Below are 6,000 nucleotides of genomic sequence, written 5' to 3'. Positions count from 1 at the left end.
AGCAAATGAAATAGGCTTTTTTTGAAAGTTAACCATGGACTATAACTAATATATTCTATTGAAAATAACAAGACACAAAAAAACAGAAATATAAAAAATACAATGTTTCCGCAAAGCAGATATAAAAAATATGTAATTTGAAATTATAGTCTCCGTCGTTAGATATGCATAAATACAAATTTTGAAATTAGAAAATGGCACATCATTGAATTATATTGATGTAAATAAGGAAAACACTGACATTGAATAATACCAAGTATATTGGTTTTGGTCGGCGAAGATAATCAGTTAAAGTAAGCAATTTAAAATTATTTATTCCTCAAATAAACACATGAATTAAGTAGATAATTACTACCGTAAATTACGACTCTTTGATTATTTAATAATATGATTAATATGCATGCAATGCATTCTGTAAGGCCTACATAGTATAAATGGGAAGTTTTGATTTTTTCCGCAGAACCGAATGAAGTAAAGAAGCACTCAGAGTGAAACGTTGGTAAATCATACAATTTTATGGAAATAAAAAGGTCCACACTCTCAAAATAATGATTGCACATTGGATTGAAACACATTATATTACGGGCTAATTTAACAAAAGGAATCATATATTATCATTGAAATGGAATTTAATTGATATTTATAAAAAACAGAAACACTTACAATTCCGGCAATCGAAAAAATTCGTACACACTCCGATACATACGTCACCAACTGCATTAGCCAGCGGAAAGTCATGCGTAGAAACTAGTTCACCAGTTTTACATATTGAAACCATCTAAGCAGTTTGCATAAATTCATAGTACTCGACAAATGCTAAAAATGGAAAATTAGTAGGTAAACTGCCGAGCAAAATTTGAAAGTTTGTTTTAAATCACCATGGCATCCTCGTTGAAACATGACTGTCCGCTGTTACACCCCCTCTCCACGTTGAGGACGCAGTTGGATTTGAGGGGGACATGCACTACACTACCATCTACTCTACGCTACCAAAGTTCTACGATAGAAACAAGCACTACTTCAGCCATCCCATAACATGGCTTCCTCCAATGAAAACTAAATGGTACTTTCATTCACACCTAATGTATTAAACCTTCATTCACACTCGGTAACACAAGGTCATTCGCAATAAACAACATACCATCATTCACACGCATAACAAACGTCATTCAGACTAAATAATATACCCTGATTCACAGCAAATAAAATACCTCATTCACACGAAATAGCATAACTCTATCACTCTAAATATCATGCTTAATTCACATCATAAAACATTCCACATTCACACGAAATAACATACCTCATTCACATCATGTAACACACCTCATTCAGAATAAATAATATACCCTCATTCATTCGAATAATATACCACATACACACAAATAATATACCTCATTCACACGAAATAGCATACATCATTCAAACTAAATAATATACCCTCATTCACTCGAACAATGTACCATATACCCACACATAATATACCTCATTCACACGAAATATCATACATCATTCCAACTAAATAATATACCCTCCTTCACTCGAATAATATACCTCATTCACACGAATAATATACCTCATTCAGACTAAATAATATACGCTCATTCACTCGAATAATATACCTCATTCACACGAGTAGCATACATCATTCAGACTAAATAATATATCCTCATTCACTCGAATGATATACCTCATTAACACGAAATATCATACATAATTCACACATAATAATATACCCTCATTCACTCAAATAATATACCTCATTCACACGAAATCGCATTCATCATTTATACTAAATAATATACCCTCATTCACTCGAATAATATACCACATTCACACGAATAATATACCTCATTCACACAATATAACATTCCACATTCATACGAAAAAACACACATCATTCGCTTAAAAAACTACCTCATTCACACGAAAAATATACTCATTTTTACTATATTACACATTCATTCAAACGAAGAAAATGTACCTCATTCACATCATACAACATTCCACATCCACAGGAAATAATATACCCCATTCACATCATATAGCATACCTCATTCACACGAAATTGCATACTTCATTCAGACTTATTAAATTACTATCATTCACTCCAAGTAACAACGTCATTCACATTAAATACACACACTCATTCAATGTAAAGCACGCCATCTAACGCACACTTAATCAATTACTTATACATATATACTAAATACCATTGTAAATTCACACTTAATCCCATTCTCACACACAAACTAAATCTCATTCACTCATTGACACAAATTAAATCAAATTAATCAAAAAATATAAAAAGGCACATACAATCGAAATATACACAAAATATGAAACAAAATATAATCTAAGTCTTCAGTCTTCGGATCCCCACCATTCTTCATCTCTTGATTCTTCAAATGGGTCATATGTTCCCACAGTGTCTTTATCTCTTGACGCTCTTCACTTCTCATTCTGTACAATTCGATTCTTTCTTCATATCGCTGAGTTCCTGAGTCACTTCAATTGGTCACTGTAGAGGCATTCCACGTTAACTGTATTCCTAAACCTGCTTCATCAAGGTCCATAATTGCAAGCTGCTCCTCTATCCCTGTTGAAAAAAAATATCCAACGTACTCAATAATGAGGTAGAAAGGTCTCCCTGTACGGCACAGAGGCTATTATTCTTGACAATACCAAGTGGAAAAATAAGAATAGAATTGAAAGTATAAAAGGATTTGACTTACATGATTGAGTTTATAAATAACGGAATTCGATGTCGAAATTGAAAAAAAAACTTATTCCGTGTCGTTGCTGAATATTAGATCCCTGTTGAAAATTTGTACTGTCTAAAAAGATTAATTTATCATTCTTGAAAAATCAGCAAAACGAAGACAAGGGTAAAAAAAAGGTCAAAGAAAATAATTTGAAAAAACTAATTTTCATCTAATGTTGCTGGCAGGATATCTCTTAGGAAACGTAAAAAAATATACTCTCAGGATTAAATAGAAATGGATGGCACCATGAGAGGGGAAAATTCAGCTATAATATTCAACTATACCCCAAGCCTTTAAGGTCAATATGATAGAGTAGCAAATGAAATTGACGTACGCAAGGATTAATTGACATTTTAACAGCTAGAAAAATAAATAAAATGCACCCTTCAAAATACTTAACTACAAAACATGGAGCATACCGATTGGAAAAATTAAGATTCACTGTTACACGTTTGAAAATATGATGATCAATACAGTCTGATGAAAATATTACGAAAAAATCAAATATTAAAAAAGAGGTATAAAACAAAAGAAATTGAACATCCTGATACTTCCAAATTTTAGAAGTAGTCTCGTAAATGGCGCAAGATTCAATTGAATCAATTGAGATTTTCTGCACAAAAATCAATTTACCTTAGAACATGTGGCATAAATTATCATCTTGGTTCAAATGGATACGAAAATTATGACTTTCTTGGAAATGAATATTAATTTTTCATTGTTGAGCCGCAGTTTTAGTGCTATTACTATTATTCGTTAAAAATCTCTGGAAACCATTATCAATGCAGTACATGATCATTTATATTTTGCCAAAAATTAGATGCTTTGATAGGTGCTATAAAATATTTTCCTGTTTTACGAAATAATATTAATTTTTATAAGTTATTTATATTTCTTCGCACATAAATATGTACCCTTCATGAGATTTAAAGATTATAAAGTAGAGTCATACTATTTTTTACACATTAAATTATGTGAGTAATGGCAGCATTAAAGAATTTTAGGCCAAATGAAGCTACAATGAAACCTTTTCCGAAGCACAACATAAAATCTATCTATGGGTACCTTAAAATATCATTTCCAAAAACAAGTAGCCTTTTAGGCTCAGCACTCCAAGGAAATCTATTCTCTAAATCAAATCGCGTATAAAGTGTTCGTTATTCTACTTTCGCAAAGCTGAAAAAATACTCCTGGAAGACTGGACGACGGTTGAGAATTCTCTATTGAGGAATGGGGCATGGACGGCAATAAAATCACGGACGACACTGGTTTGGCGAAAAATATTTTTTTTACTTCCGAAACATCGAACTGAAATTTTCAATAAAACAGAAAAGCATGCAGCGAACTTGTTGATCTATTTTTAAAGGCTGCCGATCTTGTTAACAAAAATATGGAAAAACACTGAGCAAAAATAAAGTAGTTTAATAAAAATTCGTACTTTTCATCGTTCATTTTTAGCAGGAATAGTTCAGCTGACAGAGTTTCTACCAAACTTATGTTGAACTGGATTTTGGATATCCACCCCGACTGGATGAAAAACACTGGTGTTAACGGTAACCGCAACGGATACTTCGGAAAAGTTGGAGATATCGGAAGAATGATTTTAATTCTTTTTCAATTATTGTTATTTCATCAATTAATTCTCCTTTCAATGCACTCTAAAAACGGCAAGAATTGAGTAAATGATAAGGTATCCGAATAAAAAACCACCATTTCCAGGAAAACACTTTAAGTCTCGTTACAAAGGTAGCAGATCAATTGCTATATATACCACGACGAACAAGTCTAAGAAAAATAATACAACCGCATTTCACCAGGATAAAATATTTTCTTACAATGTTTAAAAAATATTCACAAAACATACTTTTAATTAATTGACGGACACACAGAAAAAGCGTAATGTAATGATTTTCTTACCTTATGGGGTGATGTCAGTGAACTATTGCATTCCGGATTAGAGCAATTTTTCCAACGGCTTCCTGCCCACATCCTCCAAGATGAATGACTTGTAGCTGAAGAGAGAGAAACGGGAATTGAATTTCCTCCGTGGATTCACATAAACTCCATGAAATTGCACTGAGATTTATTGGGACACGAGGAATGATTTCATATGCAGCCGTGCGCTAATTGTACGTAATGGCATAAAAAACGCATGTCTTACCTCTTTACGAAAAGTTGAGAAGGTGATTCATTTCGATAGAGAGGAATAATGATAAAAATCTAATTTTCAGGGGAATATGGAGAAATTTCTTCATTGGTGTACTAAGTTATACAATAAATGGTGACCTCAAACCTGAAGATAACTTACACTTATGTTTCAAAGCTTTTAATTGAGGTCTGTAAAAAATAGTTTTTAAGTTACTTCCATTGAATCATTATGTAGGCAACAGTATAAATGTTATCTACGCATTCAAAGGTATTCAAACTTATTCAAAAAAATAAAAAAGTTATTTTACGAAAATAACTACTTGTAGAATTTTTTTTGGGAAAGAGTCGAATTCATGAATAAAGAATGGAAAAAACCTCCAATGTGAATCAATGATTCTACAGATCAATGCAGTGATTGCGTATTCAAACGCTCTTAAAAAATTGGAAAAAAACTGATTACTTGCAGGGATCGTGGCATACGAGCGTGAGTGAGGCAAAAACATTTAAAAAAGGATGAATTTATATTTATTTTTAAGGATAGAGAACATAATATTTCTTCTTTTAATGGCGAGAAAAGGCAACAAATGAGGAAAGTATTCCAAATGAAGAATTAAAAAAAATGTACAATCAATTGGATACAGTAAAAAAGCATTGACATTTAAAAAATGACCAACTTAAAACTAAGTTGAAACAGTAATTGTTTGTTGAGAACTCATATTAAGTATAACTGTACAAAAGTTTATTATTCAAGCTTCAATTTTTAGGGCAAATCAAGTCTTAATGGTACTTGGTTGAGAAAATAGAAGAAGTTAAAATTTAATTAGCAAACGTAGCAACAAATAAGGACATGGGAAACACTGACGTTCACACACCCACCAAACGCAATTATATCGCCCTCACGATGTGGTAACATATAAAAATCTAAACAACATCATTAAGAGCAATGGAGAAATTTATTTTAAAACGTGATTCTTACCGATCTCCATGAGAAGAAATTCCTGGTTAATTTTTTCACGTCCCATCCACAGTTAAATGATGGCCTCAATCTTCAGACGTCTTCATATCTTCGGGCACGGAAACATCTTGA

Source organism: Ischnura elegans, chromosome 2 (assembly GCF_921293095.1).
Source record: "Ischnura elegans chromosome 2, ioIscEleg1.1, whole genome shotgun sequence".
In the NCBI taxonomy this organism is placed as follows: domain Eukaryota; kingdom Metazoa; phylum Arthropoda; class Insecta; order Odonata; family Coenagrionidae; genus Ischnura; species Ischnura elegans.
Note: the sequence above shows the minus strand (reverse complement) of the source record.